This window comes from Arachis ipaensis, chromosome B06 (genome assembly GCF_000816755.2).
Source record: "Arachis ipaensis cultivar K30076 chromosome B06, Araip1.1, whole genome shotgun sequence".
Lineage (NCBI taxonomy): Eukaryota > Viridiplantae > Streptophyta > Magnoliopsida > Fabales > Fabaceae > Arachis > Arachis ipaensis.
In genome coordinates this window covers 121,706,442-121,724,466 of record NC_029790.2, presented here as the reverse complement: position 1 = coordinate 121,724,466, position 18,025 = coordinate 121,706,442, and the positions used below count along the sequence as shown (strand labels likewise).

The following is an 18,025-nucleotide window of genomic DNA, read 5'->3' as shown; positions in this document are numbered from 1 at the left end:
AAGTTGTTGAGCTAAGTTTGATTTTGAGCTCATATATGATGACAAATATTATTTAGGATAAAAGCTCAAGTTTGTTTAATGTGTGCACTAAGTGATGCAGGTCCATTTATATGTTGCTTCAGTCTAAGTTAGTATTGTTTTAGCATCTTAAAATGTTACAGTTCCAACACTTAAGTCTATTACTTGCTAATGAACAACAAATCAGTCTCATGTGCCAAGAGAGAGAACACCGAATACAATGGTGGGGACAAAAAGAAGAAAAGAAGGACATTTGGTATCACACAAGGATAGCAATAACACCAAGACAAAAAATAAAATCAGCTGGGGTTACTCTCATTACAAGGACATCAGTAAAGCAACATTTAGAATATGGAAAAGCAAAACACAAACTTGCACAAGAGCAGAAGCAGTAGAGTAGCTCCTCGGACAGCAGAGGTAATGGAGCAGAGGGAGAAAGAAATGCATGTCAAGGAAGAAAGCAAATCCAAGGACAGCAGAGGTGGTGGAATGGCTCCTCAACCAGCAGAGTTAGTAGAGCAGAATGAAAAAGGACTACATGCCCTTAGAGACAGCTCCAACGGGTGAATGGTACGAGAAATTAGAAGAGGCAGTGAAGAACAAATTGGAAGAGCAAGCTGAGTCTATAAGAAAGGCCTCACTTCAACATTTGAGAGGAAAAAAAAGAGAGAGCACATTCAAGGGCATCATCTCAACACTTGAGCTGAATTCTTTTTCTTCTACTAGAGTTTTATTTCTGATTTTATTTGTTATGGCTATCTTATGTCATCTTTTGTAATGAGAAAAGGCTGAATATGTGAGTTGAAAAATCCATGAGAGAAAATGCAAGAGAGATACATGAAAGAGCCACTAAAATTTGTGTATCTGGATTGTTGAACTAGGACTAGTTTCCCTTGCCAAGTTGAGATAGCACTTAGTGTGTTTGAATATGTTTAGGTTCTCCTTCCAAGTTGGGACAACACTTGGGAAGCTGAGCTTTGGTGAAGAAAGTTTAGTGGTAGATACTAGTTGAATTAGGTTGTAATTCAATAGTATTGGTGATTGTAATCAGTTGATTATAGTGAAAATTCCACCATGGTTGTGGTGGAGACTGGACGTAGGATTTATGGCATTTAGAATCCAAACCAGGATATATGCTGGCCTCTTTCTCTTCTTCCCTTCTCTGTTTTTTTTTTTTTTGCATATGAGACAAAACAAAAAGATCTCCTGCAAAATTAGCTTCCATGAAAATAGAACTTGAAACATTCATTTTTTAGCCAACTTGATTCAACCCCCCCCCCTTTTCAAGTTCAATCAGTTCCATCAATTGGTATCAGGAACAAGGTCTCAAGGAGTCAAGCTTCACAGCTTGGAGCAAAGATCCATGGCCAACAATATGGGTCCCAACATCATGGCGTACACTCTCACTGAAGGAAAGTCGAATAATAGACATCCTTACTTTAATGACAGCAACTACTCTTACTGGAAAGAGAGAATGAGAATCTTCGTACAGTCAATCGACTACAACATTTAGAAGATTATTCTCAATGGACCAGACGTTCCAACAAAGCAAAATGCTGATGGAGAAGTTGTGGCAAAAGAAGATAATGAGTGGACAGAGGAAGAAAAGAAGAAAGTTGAACTCAATGCAAAAGCAATCAACCTAGTGCACTGTGCAATCAGTTTTGAAGAATACAGAAAAGTGTTAAGGTGCAAGACGGCTAAAAAAATCTGGGACAAGCTCAGACTCACCCATGAAGGCACTAAACAAGTGACAGAGACCAGAATTGATATGCTGATGAAGGAGTATGAAATGTTTAATATGAAGGAGGATGAGAGCATCGATCAAATATTTGAAAGGTTCTCAATAATCATCAACAATCTCGATGCCATGGGGAAGAGCTATTCCGAAGAAATCTTGGTAAGGAAGATCTTAAGGAGTCTTACTAAGAAGTGGAAATTAAAAAATACAGCCATCTCTGAAAGAAATGATCTAATAAAAATTACCTATGATGAGCTAAGAGACAAGCTGCTGGCCTATGAAACTACTCACATGTTTCAAGATAAAGATGACAAGAAGAAAAGTGTAGCACTGAAATCAAGAATGACAGCCAAAGAAGATGAATCTGATGACAGTTTCTCAGATGAAGAAATTGTGCTCTTTGCAAGAAAAATGAGGAGATTATTGAGATTCAAAAATAAAGGCAAAGGAAGTTCTTCATCCAAAGACTTCAAGAAGGATCAAGCCAAGTTCACATATCACCACTGCAAGGAACCGGGGCACTTCAAGTCAGATTGTCCTCAATTAAGGAAAGGCGAAAAATCAAAGAAGGATAAAAAGAAAGTGATGATGGCAACATGGGACGACTTGGAAAATGACACAAGTTCTAAAGACTCAGATCAAGAGATTCAACTATGCTTGATGGCTGATCACGATAATGAAAATGAGGTAGATCTCTCTGACCTATCCATTGATGAATTGCACTACATTATCAAAGACTTTAATGTGAACTCTAAGAAACTCTTAGATAAATATGTTAAATACAAGAAAGATAATGAAGCATTGAGAGCTGAAAATAATTTTTTACTGGAAAAAGTAAAGGCAACCGAAGGTTGTGATGAAATGTCTTTAAAAGAAGAAAACAATGCTTTAGGAGCTAAATTAAACAAATTCAAACTCAAGCATACGGTCACTGTCTCTACTGATTTGATTGCTAAAAATAAAAAGCTAAATGAACAAATTAAAAACCTTAATGAAGACTTAGCAAAATTTGTTCAAGGTTCACAAAATCTTGATAAATTACTTGCTTGTCAAAAATTTGGTTGGGAAAAATCTGGACTTGAATTCAAAGAGGAAAGTAAGGTTGTTTTCAAATAAAATGTTAAAAAATTTGAAGCTTCCTCTTCCAAGATTGTCAAACAAAAAATTTTCAGTAAACCACAAAAATCAGTGAGCAAGAATCATTGCAATAAGTGCAATAGAAAATGTCATGATCCTCAACAATGCTTCATCTTTCTAAAGTCTTTTGGTAATGATAGTAAATTATATAAAGTTTTTCATGATTATAATGCTCTTGGGCAACCAAGAAGGTTTCATATAAATGGATCTAAATGGATTTGGATACCTAAGGTCAGTTGAAGAATATGTAGGTTTGCCTTACATCTAAGAAGAAATTGGACATGTGGTATCTTGATAGTGGATGTTCAAGGCATATGACTGGAAAGGATACTTTCTTCATCAAACTCAACAAGTATGATGGAGGATTTGTCACTTTCGGAGATAATGGTAAAGGTAAAATAATTGTCATTGGTAAGGTTGACAAAGATTTTTTTACTTGCATTTATAATGTCTTTTTAGTAGATGGGTTAAAGCATAATCTATTGAACATAAGTCAATTGTGTGACCTTGGATATGCTGTAACCTTTAGGAAATTAGATTGTAGGGTCATTAATGAGAAAATAGGGGTTGTCTTATTTGTTGCAAAAAGAAGTGACAATATTTATCGTCTCACACTAGATAATCTTAAAGTTCAAAATGTGACTTGTTTCTCTTCAATGGAATCTAAAAAATGGATGTGGCATAAGAGATTAGGACATGCTAGCATGTTCTAAATCTTTAATCTTGTTAAAAACGGCTTAGTAAGAGGTCTTCCTAACATTAAATTTGATAAAGACATCACTTGTGATGCTTGTCAAATGGATAAACAAACAAAAATATCTTTTAAACCCAAGGAAGATGTATCAACTAAGAAACCATTGGAACTATTGCATCCTGATCTGTTTGGACCTACTAGGACTCAAAGTCTTGGAGGAAAACGTTATGGAATGATTATTGTAGATGACTACACTAGGTTCGGTTGGGTGTTCTTTCTAGCTCATAAACATGAAACATTTTCTGTTTTCGAAAAATTCAGCAAGAAGATTCAAAATGAAAAGAGTTTAAAAATTATTTCAATTAGAAGTGATCATGGCAAAGAATTTGAAAATCAACACTTTGAATCATTTTGTGATAAACTAGGTATATCACACAACTTCTCATGTCCTAGAACACCACAACAAAATGGTGTTGTAAAAAGAAAAAATAGAAGTTTACAAGAAATGGATAGAGCTATGTTGTGTGAATATAAAGTTCCCAAATTCTTATGGGCTGAAGCTGTGAATACAACTTGTTATGTTTTAAATCGAACCCTCATAAAAAAGTTTTTGAAGAAAACTCCATATGAACTTTGGAAAGGACATCCACCTAATCTTAACTACTTTTCATGTGTTTGGTTGCAAGTGTTTTGTACTGAATATCAAAGAAAATTTGGGAAAATTTGATCCTAAAACACATGAAAGTATCTTTCTTATTTATTCTACAAATAGCAAAGCTTTAAAACTGTTGATGAGACCATGCATGTCACATTCTGTGAGTCTAACTCTGTTCCTAGTGTTTGTATTGATGATAGTCCAGATTTTGAAGTTGAAATGACCAAGAATGCTGAGACAGTTCAACAAAATTTAAGTCCTCAAGAAACTGCATCTACAAACAATGAAAATACTGATAATGCAGGAGACAATTTGGAATTATCTCATGTCGCTACAGAAAATTCTGATGCTGAGGCAATTGTTGATCAGGAGGAACCTGAATCCTCAACCCAAACTAGAAGGCCTAGAGAATATAAATTTCTAAGAAATTATCCTGAAGAATTCATAATAGGTGATCCCTCCAAAGGAATGACTACTAGGTCATCTTTGAAAAGAGCCAAATCCAACAACATAGCTTTTATGTCAAAGATTGAACCTTAAAATATCCAAGAAGCACTTGCTGATCCATCTTGGGTATTAGCCATGAAGGAGGAATTGCAGCAATTTGAGAAGAATCAATCTGGACCTTAGTGCCGCACTCAAATGGAAAGAAAGTCATTGGCACAAAATGGATTTTCAGAAATAAATTAGGTGAAGATGAAATTATTGTCCGAAACAAAGCAAGATTAGTTGCTCAAGGCTATGATCAAGAGGAATGGATTGATTTCAATGAATTATTTGCACCTATAGCTCGAATGGAAGCCATTAGATTACTCTTAGCCTATGCGGCTCATTGCGGCTTCAAGATATTTCAAATGGACGTAAAGTGTGCATTCTTCAATAGTATGATAGATAGAGAGGTCTATGTGGCTCAACCTCCTGGGTTTGAAAACAAAATCTTTCCTAACTGTTTTCAAACTAGCTAAAGCCTTATATGGTTTAAGACAAGCTCCTAGAGCTTGGTATGCAAGGCTTAACCCATTTTTATTAAAAAATAATTTTTAAAGCGTAGCCACTAACACCACTCTATTTATTCAGAATTACAATGATCATTTTATTCTTGTGCAAGTTTATGTTGATGATATCATTTTTGGTTCAGCCGATGAGGCTTTGTGTGCAGATTTTGCTAAGCTAATGACAAGTGAATTTGATATGAGCATGATGGGAGAATTAAGTTTCTTCCTAGGCTTGTAAATCAAGCAAATTGCAGAAGGCATCTTTGTTCATAAAAAAAAATATGCCAAGGGACTTGTCAAGAAGTTTGGGTTGGAATGTGCCAAGCCAATGCAAATTCCCATGCATCCAAATATCAAGTTTGACAAAAATGAACATGCTAGAGATGTTGATGAGACAAGATACAGAGGGATGATTGGTTCCTTGATGTATCTAACCTCCTCAAGGCCTAATATCATATATAGTGTTGGTGTGTGCTTAAGATTCTAATCAAAACCCAAGGAGTCTTATCTTTCAGCTGTCAAGAGGATTATTCGATATGTGCTTGGTACCACTAATTATGGTTTATGGTATCCCAAAACTGATTCATTTCAATTAGTGGGTTATTGTGATGCAGATTTTGTTGGGGACAGAATTGATAGAAGAAGCACAAGTGGCATGTGTTGCTTCCTTGACAAATCACTCAATGTATGGTCAAGCAAGAAGCAAGCAACAGTAGCACTATCCATTGCCGAAGCTGAGTATATTGCAGCCTCTTCTTGTTGCTCTTAATTACTATGGTTGAAAACTCAGTTAGCTGACTATAAACTGAAAGTATCTAATATTCCGTTATTTTGTGACAATATGAGTGCTATAAATATTTCAAAAAATCCTGTTTTGCACTCAAGAACAAAGCACATTGAAGTTAGATTTCATTCTATAAGAGAACATATGCACAATAAAAATTTAGATATTCAGTTTGTTAAATCTGAAAATCAACTAGCTGATATTTTTAGTAAACCATTAATAAAAGAGAGGTTCTGCAAATTACGAACTACACTGGGCATTCTTGATTCATCTAATTTTTCTTAATTTTTTTGATATTCTGGTTTAAGCATTTTGTCTCTTAGATCGAGATGAGATTATTCTGGGCAGATGATGAGCAGGCTTCATTAACTCCTTGCGATGCATTCTAGTCTCGTTGGAAGCAAGTGAGATTTGGTGGACCTGGTGTGTTTGCTTGTTTATCATCAAATGGGTCACCTATGTTAAAGCACCTTGGGCCCTCTCTGGACTTGGTTCTAAGAAATTTATTTTTGGTCCCAAAACTTAACTTTATTTTATATATTGGGCCTTCTTTCAAGTTTTTTTTTCATTTTAAATTAAATTTTTAAAATTGAAATTACAGTGGTTACAGCTGTAAAATTCAAAGGTTTTCAAAGCTTTCATTTTTATCCTTTTTCAAGATAAAATCTTTACACTACCCAAGGCCTATATTAATGCTCCACTACATGCACCCTTTCACACTTAACTCCTCCATTCCTCCTTCACTCTACTCTTCACATTCTGAAACTAACCTGTGTCCTATAAGTATGGCTCGCAAGAAAATAGCAGTCCGCAGAGGCTCTTATAGTGGTGATACTCTTCACGTTCTCAACCCTCCACTCCTATCTCACTAAACACTGAATCATCTCCTTCTCCATCTCCCACCAACTCTCCTCCCACCTCTCCTCAAAATAACTCTCCTGAAATGGCTCGCACAAAGACCACAGCTCGCCGTCCCGGCGTTACTCCTCGACCTACCTCCACTCCGCCTAATGTTTCACATCTCAGTTCATCTCAACCCAATTCTTCCAGGGGTAAGAAACCCCTTCGTGAAGAAGACGAAGAGCTGCCTTCATCCCATGCTCGCCACAGCCGCGAAAAAAGAACAGCGACCAAGTGCCACAACACTGATGAAGGCACTAAAGTTCCATCCCATGATGAAGATCCACTGATTTCCACATCTAATTCCTCCAAGATCAGAGTCCTGAAAGGTATCATGAAAAATGTGCTCCAAGAGTTTGTCAATCTCACCGACCTTCTCATCAACTATGGAGTCGAGCGCAAGAGGAATGAAGTTATGGAAGAGAATGCGCTCAAGAAAACAAAAGGGGGGATTTGGATACTCAGGGATTATGTGGAGGACATTGAGGCTGGCCTTACAACGACTGACAATGAAGATGATGATGAAGCCTTCGATGATTCGAACTCTGATGCCTAGAATATTTTCATCTCTTCTATGAATTGGACTGTTTTACTTGATTTTTTTCATTTAGATGACTGTAACAATTAACTACTTTATTGCTTGATGACTCTTTTGGATAGCCACTAATAATTTTTGTAGGGTCTTTTCCCTCTTTGATGACAAAAGGGGGAGAAAAGAAAAGAAAAGTTAGCATGTGAGCATTAGCTTAGGATATGGACAATGATGTTTAATATCTATTACTGTGTTTAATTTTAATTGCTCTATGTTTGGTGTTAATTGCTCTGTGCTTGGTGTTATTGTTATTGTGATATATTGCTTTAGAAATTATTCTTGGCTGTTTTAAGTTTTATCCACTTGAAGAGGAAAGCCATGATTAAGGGAGAGAAATGCTAACAGTGATGAGGAGTACAACACACTTCGGATCATCATCAAAGACAAGTGCCTTCAACTCCTTTAATTTAATATTTTAAATTTAATTATTCTCTTTTATCATATTTGTCATCAAAGGGGAAGATTGTTGAGCTAAATTTTATTTTGGGCTCATATACGATGACAAACATTATTTGGGGTAAAAGCTCAAGTTGGTTTAATGTGTGTGTTAAGTGATGCAGGCCTATTTATATGTTGCTTCAGTCCAAGTTAGTATTGCTTCAGCATTTTAAAATGTTACAGCTCCAACACTTAAGCCCAATACTTGCTAATGAACAACAAATCAGTCCCATTAGCCAAGAGAGAGGGCACCGAATACAATGGTGGGAACAAAAAGAAGAAAAGAAGGACATTTGACATCACACAAGGATAGCTCACAGCTGCAACACCACGACAAAAAATAAGGACAGCTGGGGTCAGACATCAGTAAAGCAACATTCAAAATATGGGAGAGAAAAACACACTTGCACAAGAGTAGAAGCAATATAGTAGCTCCTCGGACAACAGAGGTAATGGCTCAGGAAAGGATTACTTGCGTGCTAAGAAACCTAATAGGAACATGATAAAGATAAGCAAAAGAATAAAGGACAACCAAGGAAGCAGCATAACTAGCCCATGACTCAGCCTGCGAAGCTAAGGCTGGCCAGAGGGTATATATATACATATAGACATACATAAGTGTTCTCAAAATATCCTAAAATACCAAAATAAACTCCTAACTCTCCCTTAACCTCTAAGAAGAGCAGCATACATAAGTTACTTGAAGAGTAAGCTAAACATATATATACATATATACAGCCAGAAGCCAAAATACACCCAAGGACTACTTCGCTTTCCATGACCCAGACGCCTAGCGAGGAGCCTCTCGACCTGCATCTGAAAAATAACAATACAATATGGAATGAGAACCGGAGGTTCTCATCATGGTAAAAGTGCCACGCGTATAATAAATAAGGTCATGAGAATGCCATAGGCAATCCTAGAACTCCGTTATACAATTATCCAACTTAATTACTAATCAAAAACTATAAACAGGGGTAGGTATTCTAAATCTACCTAACTTACTAAATTTCAATCCACACCTATCACCAAACCATTTCTCCATTTCCTCCATCCCTCCATCATCCATAATGCAACAGGAACAAACAACCAAACAAGTTCAAGCACAAGTAATGAACAGATAATACAAGTAGCAAATATACAAGTAGCATGTGATAATATCACATGCTACTTGTATATTTGCTACTTGTATTATCTGTTCATTACTTGTGCTTGAACTTGTTTGGTTGTTTGTTATTACATGCTACTTGTATATTTACTACTTGTATTATCTGTTCATTACTTGTGCTTGAACTTGTTTGGTTGTTTGTTCCTGTTGCATTATGGATGATGGAGGGATGGAGAAAATGGAGAAATGGTTTGGTGATAGGTGTGGATTGAAATTGAGTAAGTTAGGTAGATTTAGAATACCTACCCTTGTTTATGGTTTTTGATTAGTAATTAAGTTGGATAATTGTATAACGGAGTTCTAGGATTGCCTATGACATTCTCAGGACCTTATTTATTATAGCGTGGCACTTTTACCATGATGAGAACCTCCGGTTCTCATTCCATATTGTATTGTTATTTTTCAGATGCAGGTCGAGAGGCTCCTCGCTAGGCGTCTGGGTCCTGGAAAGCGAAGTAGTCCTTGGGTGTATTTTGGTTTCTGGCTGTATATATGTATATATATGTTTAGCTTACTCTCCATGTAACTTATGTATGCTGCTCCTCTTAGAGGTTAAGGGAGAGTTAGGAGTTTATTTTGGTATTTTGGGATATTTTGAGAACACTTATGTATGTCTATATGTATATATATACCCTCCGGCCAGCCTTAGCTTCGCAGGCTGAGTCAGGGGCTAGTTATGCTGCTTCCTTGGTTGTCCTTTATTCTTTTGCTTATCTTTATTATGTTCCTATTAGGTTTCTTAGCACGCAAGTAATCCTTTCCTGAGCGTTGCGCTTTTTATTTTGCAATTTTGTTTTACCCGTTTTTCAAGGCTCCTAATTAAATATTATTATTATTATTATTATTATTATTATTATTATTATTAGAGGTCGTAATACCTTACTATCTCAGTCTTATGACTTAAGCATAAGATTAAGTATGATAGGGTGTTATAGAGGGAGAAAGAAATGCATACCAAGGAAGAAAGCAAATCCAAAGATAGCAGAGATGGTGGAATGGCTCCTCAACCAGCAGAGTTAGTGGAACAGGATGAAAAAGAACTGCATGCCCTCAGAGACAGCTCTAACGGGTAGATGGTACGAGGAATTAGAAGAGGGAGTGAAGAACAAATTGGAAGAGCAAGCTGAGTCTATAAGAAAGGCCTCACTTCAACATTTGAGAATAAGAAAAAGAGAGAGCACATTTAAGAGCATCATCTCAACACTTGAGCTGAATTCTTTTTCTTCTATTGGAGCTTTATTTTTTATTTTATTTGTTATGACTATCTTGTGTCATCTTTTGTATTGAGAAAAGGCTGAATATGTGAGTTGAAAAAGCAATGAGAGAAAAGGCAAGAGAGATGCATGAAAAAGCCACTAAAATTTGTGTATCTGCGTTGTTGAACTAGGACTAGTTTCCCGTGCCAAGTTGGGATAGCACTTGGTGTGTTTGAATCTGTTTAGGTTTTCCTTCCAAGTTGGGACAGCACTTGGGAAGCTGATCTTTGGTGAAGAAAGCTTAGTGGTAAATACTAGTTGAATTAGGTTGTAATTCAATAGTATTGGTAATTGTAATCAGTTGATTATAGTGAAAATTCCACCATGATTATAGTGGAGACTGGACATAAGATTCATGACACTTAAAATCCGAACTAAAATACATGCTAGTCTCTTTCTCTTCTTCTCTTCTATGTTTCTTTTATGCGTATGAGACAAAACGAAAAAATCTCCTACAAAATTAGTTTTCGCAAAAATAGAGCTTGAAACGTTCATTTTTAAGCCAACTTGATTCGACTCCCCTTCCGCTCGGGGCGGGTTCTTAGGAGGGGCGGGGCGGGGTCGGGTTTAGGTAATATCCGCCCCTACCCGCCCTGCTATATATATAATATATATAATTTTAATATATAATATGTATAATATATAATTAGTAATTAGCAAATAATTAATAATATTGTATCATATTTAAATTTTTACTTTAATTTATGTTATGTATGTGATGATGATTATATAAATTTTAAAATTTAATTTTATTTATTGGATTTTAATAATTGTAGGGACGGGTAGAGACGGGACGCGTACCCGTAGGAACGGGTTAGGGTTCAACGTTTTACTACCCGCGGGTAGAAGTGGGGCGGGTTCTATACGATTTGTTGTACGCGAGCGGGGTCAGGTAGAGCAAAAACCCACCCCTACCCGCCCCGTTGCCACCCCTAAGTTCGATCAGTCCATCAAAAGTAAACCAGAAAAAGAGTCTAGCGAACACTCTCTTTGTGAGTTATGCAGAAGCCCTCAATAAGTCTGCACTTTCATGGAGTCAATGTAACAATAAGCTTCATCCATAATGTTCCTGCATCATTGAATTACGCTGGCTCCTTTTAATCTCCAAATTAATGCATTATTGTTTGGACCGTTTCTTTTTCTTATGGTTGATTATGGTCAAACTCTAAAAGCTTTTTGGTGCAAGTTATTAGTTTAATGTTATTAAACCTTTTTATTTTAGTAATATTTTTTTGATAATTTCTAACCATTATTTAGATAGACAATTTAGTCTAGTCACCAAAAAAAAAATAGACAATTTAGTCTTTTAAAAAATTTGATTATCAAATATCTCTTAAAAAATCCAATCGCCAAATTAATTTCTAACTATTTTTTACAAATAGAACGGAAAAATTATTTTTTTTTAATGTAATTAAAGAGTGTCATGCACTCATGCGTCATCTTTTAATTATTTTAATTAGATAATAAATAATAAATTTATTCGGCTAAAGTAAAATAAACTATTTTATCTAGCGTTTTATATTTTTATGTGTTACTTTGATTGAATGTTAATGTAATCCTTTAGTAATATATTTCTTGGGTTTTAGGTTGAAATTTGAGATTTATGTCAACTATATAGGAGTTTTGGAGTTCAATTTGCAATTGATTTCACTTAAGATCGAGAAGTCATAGTTAAGCATGAATGGTTAAACTTTTATTTATGTTGGTTGATGCACTTTTCAACAAGGCTTTGTTTCATATTTTATTCAGTTTCATTTAAATTATGAGTATATAAGATATTGAGATATTGATATATAGATATATAAAATTATAAACAAAACACCTAAAGCTCCGACTCAAAACTGCTGAATACATTATACATGTGACATGTCATAAAGCACGTGGTTCCCGCAGGGCCGAAAGATTAGAGGCCCGTCCTAAAAAGCACCAATATGGGCCAAAACATCTTCTGGACACAGTAAAAGTTGCTGGGTCTCTTCTTAGTTCTTACCATCATCATTCATCCATCACCATCTACCTTTTTCTTTTTATTTGGTGCCATATCAATCTTGAGCTACTTTAATTAATGAGAAAATGACACTTTTTTTTTTCTATGAGATGTCTAGATTTTAAATTAAATATTTTGTAACAAGTTAAAAAATTAAAAATAAAATAAATTAATTTTATTAATAATAAATATATTTTATATTATTATTACTAATATATATAATTATAATAATAATTATTAAAGATTATTTTAGTCAAATAGACTAAAATATATGTTATTTAATTATTGTAAAAGAAAAAAAGTGTATATTTTAAAAATAAAAAAGAAGTACCATTTAGACATCTAGTAGGAGAAAAAAATATCATTTTCTCTTAATTCTTTCATTATTCAGTATTATGAAAATTGTATATATTTTAAAAGTATAGGAGAAAATACTATTTTAATATTGAGACAAATTCTATCCTAACCCCTATTGATTTCACGAAAAAACAGCCTATTCCTTTTTTCATTAGAAAATTATGAAGCAAAGTTCAGTCTAAGCTATCTAAACTAGAACTTAGAGGTCATGTGGTTGAAGGATTAGTTTTTATTATCAAGAATATTATTTTTAGGAATATAAAGTTTAGGAATGAAATTATTTGGTAATAATATAATTATTTTAGCATATATTGAACTGTACAAATAAATAATTGATGATCATCACGTAATTTGTTTTATAAAATAACAATTTCATTACTATTGTACCTTATATATCATTTAACTGAATATATGATACTTATTTTAATTTTCGAAATTTATATTTTCTTTGTTATTGGTTTACGGTTTAATTCAGTTTGCGCCTCTTAAACTATGTTCATCAAGAAATTTGATCTTAGAGTTACTTAAGCACCCTAATGTTATTACGAGAGTTTAGTATTAAGGGAGAAAAAAAAACATAATAATAACAGTGTAGAGTGCTTTCCAATCTAAGAAAATTATTAACTTTTCCACAATTGATGAATCAAACATTCCAACTTCAAAGGATAATGTGTGTAACATAGTACCTAATATGCTTAAGATAAAGTCATATATAGAGCACTTATGAATATTAATATAACTTATCTGAATATAAAACAGGGTTGAAAAACAAGATAAATAATGCTCTATGCTTATAGTGTTTCAATATGATGATATCCCAATGATGGTAATTGAAGTATGTCATTTTGTTAATACAATAATTGCATTATTATGAGTATATGTTCAACAAGTATAAGCAAAGTGAACTCTTTCAACTCTCCCACATTATTTGTTTATAAAATGATATTAGCATCCATTATTGGCGAGCTCTTATCCACACACCAATTATTATATCCATTATAACCCTCTCAGTCCACCAAATCATGAAGCCGAATATTCTAATCTTCACTGGTTTTCATGCAACCTTAAAGTATATTGTATTGTAAATCACAACTACCAGTTGAAAAACAGAACATGTAATTTTGTTTCTATACATTAATTGGGACTATATGTAAAATCAAAGACAAACAAAATTAAATGAAACTACATAGAAGACAGATCAAGGTGACTAATAATAATTCCCTATAAGACTATATATTAAACAATATTATACTAATCCCCACCCGTTTGTATTTGTAGCATCTTAATTATAACCGTGGCTTCAATCAACACTTGAATTTGATCTTGAAACAGATATGTTTTATTTAACACCCTTTGGACCAAAAGTTGCAACAGCATCAGCCACTGTGAGAAATATTTTATCTTCTCCAATTAGATCGGTAAGCTTGGATGCATGGAGCTTCTCTATTACAACTGGCCCCGGATTCGCCAATATAAGCTGTTTATATAAACACACATGAACATAATTAATACAATCACAATTGTTTTGTACATGACATCAATATTATTATTGTTGTGATATTATTATCATTATACCTGAACTTCTCTTTTCTGAAGGGACTTGTATAATTCTTCAAAGGCATGGATGCCACTTGTGTCAATATCAGTAACAGCTGCAATGTGACAAGGTCAATTATAATTAAGTTCATGCATCAGAATTACTATCATTAATAATGACTTGTTGGTAGAAAGAAAGTCTTACATGACATTTCAACAATGAGATTCTGTATTCCCGGTAATTCACTTTCTGTCCTTTGAGGGTGCGTGTGGTTCAAAGATTAAATTTTATTACTAGAAATGTCATTCTTAGGAATATAATACCTAGGAATAAGATTACTTGAAATATAGGATACCTATGTTTGGTTATAAATTTTAATGTCTTGGAATGTTATGTAATAATCCTAGGAATGACTAAATTTTTGTTTGGTTGAGTTTAAATATCTTGGTCATATTATGTAATATGTCAAAGTTACCCTTAATCATTCAAATTAAAATATTAATGACTAAAAGTTAAATATTTTTTAAATTTACTAAAATACCCCTAATAACAAATATCTTTAGTTAAAATTATTATTGATTCTAAAATTTTTTAAATTTACTAAAATACCCCTAATAACAAATATCTTTAGTTAAAATTATTGTTGATTATAAATTTTTAAAATTTATTAAAATACCCCTAATATCAAATATCTTTAGTTAAAATTAATATTATTACAATTAAAATTAGCACAAAATACTTATCTAAATTTTTAAAAATTTCATAATTCATAATTCGTCTCATAATCTATAGTTGAACTTATATAAAACAAATCTCAACAATTCTAACCACATATGTATTAAAAAACTTTATGTAACGACTCAATTTTCAGTATGTCTAGATCATACCGGAAATTGAGCGCTACCAACTTGTATTTCTAATTATTATCTATTATTTATTATATGAGCGTGAGTCGTTGTTAAAAGCGTAGTTATTTTACGAGGTACTTTTTTTTAAAAAATGTTTGTATTATTATACGGAATCAATCATAATCATTTCACATATAATAATAGATACAATAATTATAAACAACCACACTTATATATATCTCAAGCAGTTAACAACATTAAGTTATCTAACCGTTATTAGAGTATAGATGTTAGTTAGAACACCCCTAGATATAGCTAGATAATAACTATATACATATATATACATACAACATTCCAGGCCTTGACCTGTTTAAGAAGTCCCTAAGCTGGCGCCCAGGCTAACCTAGACTCTATACTCACCTAATCCCTCTAAACTACAAAAGCAAGGGAAAGTACGTTCTAGGTCTTCAAAACTCGAGTCAGGTGGAACATCATTAAAAGGCAGAAGATCGTCTACTACTCCTTTGCATGATCATACGTCGTTAAATAGTATCTCTCTAGTACTTCGTTGAGTGGTCACATAACAGTAACATCGTACAGAGGACCTAGGTTAAAGTTCGTAGATAAATGGGGTGAAGACGTCGGCTGGTCTCACGGTATATACATATAAACAGAAAACGGATCTCGCTCTAGAGTCAAAAGACTACCTAGAGCAAAATTCTTTTGTAGAATGACCACTAGCGAATTACGAGAAAGTATTCATGCCTCATTCTGAAGGGAGAAAGGAGAGAGAAGGGGTAAGAACTGGAAAGTTCTTAGTAGAGTCAGGTTAATTAGTCATGTTAATCGCTTTTGTCGTGCTTATCAGTCAGTAATATATTTCACAGTAAGCATAAATAAACACAGAGAATAGATAAATAGAGAAAATTGAGAAATAGAATACAAATAGAGAAACACAAGATAATAGCACATAGTAAACATAGTGAATAGAATACAAACAGAGAAAGCATATATTCATACAACAATCATAACAGAAAGAATACACAACCAAGTATGATGCATGTTTATCCTATGCAGGCCATGAGCTCGCGTCTCGGTTTACACTCTGCAGCCCGATATTACCTAGGAACTAGTTCTAGATATAGTTTCCATTGCATCCTTCATGTATACGTGTCGATGGTTAAGAATATCACTCCTTCATGACTATCGGCAGTCGGCACAATGCTCCACGCCATAATATACGCACAAGGAAAACAACGATCCTCAGTTCGTGGGCATCCCTGAGATTAACACACAACAAAACAACGATCCTTAGTTCGTGGGCTATCCCCGAGATTAACACACACAACAGTTCGTGGGTTATTCCCGTAATCATTGATTATCAATTCGTGGGTTTTTTCCGCATTTTAACCATTTTCATTATCCTTTCTAAATCTCAACAATTAATGTAATACTTAACCCTAAGCGCAATTCAAATACCAACTATGTTGTTCCTAGATCGATTCACTAATCACCATTATTCTCTGTCATTAAAATTTTACTAACTTTTTCTTCGATTTTTATCTTTTCTTCAATATTTTATCTTTCTTTTATCTTTGCCTCACTAATATGTTATTACCACTCCCTAAGTATTTTATGAAGGTAATTATGAGATTCTGATATTAAAGTTATCTTCTTAAGACTTTTAGAAAAAAATTGTCTTTTCGCTATTATTTTATTATTTTTAATAATATTATATTATATATTTTTGAAAATTACAAATTATTACAAATTGACCCCAAAATTTTATAAAAAATATATTTTGACTCCCTTAACTTTTGATATTTATACTTTAACCCCCTAAACTTTTAGTATTTATACTTTTTCCTCCACAAACACAAAAATATTTGCACTTTAGCCCCTCTCAACATCAAAGGGCTGTTCTTCATTGTTGTTGACCAAACTCAAAGTGTTCTTCATAAATTCTTCAGATTCTTTCTTTGATTCTTACCCGTTTTTCAATCTTTTTTGTAATCGATTTTTATCATAATTCAAAATAAAATAGCAGCCACCAAAACTCTTAATTTCCACTTGATTTCAACACACTTTCAACCCTAATTTGATGGTTAGGGTTTTGTTTTTCCAGCAGCGCAAGAACACAAATTCATAGCTTGAATATCATCAAATTTTATCAAGAATCACTCATATATATAATCAATTTCAAGCATAACCAAATGATATCATAATTATACAACTCAAACACAATTAATCAAGATTAATATCACCAAACCCTACCTTAGTTTGCTGCCCCAAATTCGGTTGCTCCTTGAAGTATTCTTAAAGCACTTTTTCCTACTAAATCCAATCAAGAACAACTGGCCAAACTTTAGCAGCAGGTTAGGAAGGGATTCTTCATCTCAAACTTGCTGGAAATTGAAGTTCCTTGACCCTCAAGACAAATTAAGCATGATACATATGAAAGAACATCAAGAAAACACATGTTTATGCATGTGTTCTTGAAACCGAATTCAAAAGAAGGAAGAACAGCCATCTCACTTTATTTTCAGTCTTGATTAGTCATATGATTATAAAGAGAAAGATGAAAGGATCACTTTGATCGAATTAGAATTTTGATTTGACTTTTAGTTCAAAAGAAATCAAGCTTTGAAGATTAAAAACCAAGAACTTTTCTCTCTTTTCTCTCCTCCAAGTTTTTTGCCACAAAGAGGAAATGAAGCAGCGTTGGAGATCTTGGGGGGTGAAGGGAGATCCGTGATTGGATGGCTTGGGAGGTGGTTAAAATAATATTAAAATATCTCAGGTGTATAATTACTAAAATTAGATGTATTAAAACAACACATCTAGAGATTAGTATCTGAGCTACTAGTATAAATGACACTAGTAACTTGATTAACATGAGAATAGAAGGTATATGACGA

General features: G+C 33.7%; 1 long non-coding RNA gene across 1 annotated transcript; it reads right to left on the bottom strand.

Moving 5' to 3' along the window:
• On the bottom strand, positions 13,781-14,495 carry LOC110264151. Its single transcript, XR_002349884.1, has 2 exons — positions 14,298-14,495; positions 13,781-14,199 (listed from the first exon to the last, which is right to left on the bottom strand). It is a non-coding gene; the product is annotated as an uncharacterized LOC110264151 (long non-coding RNA).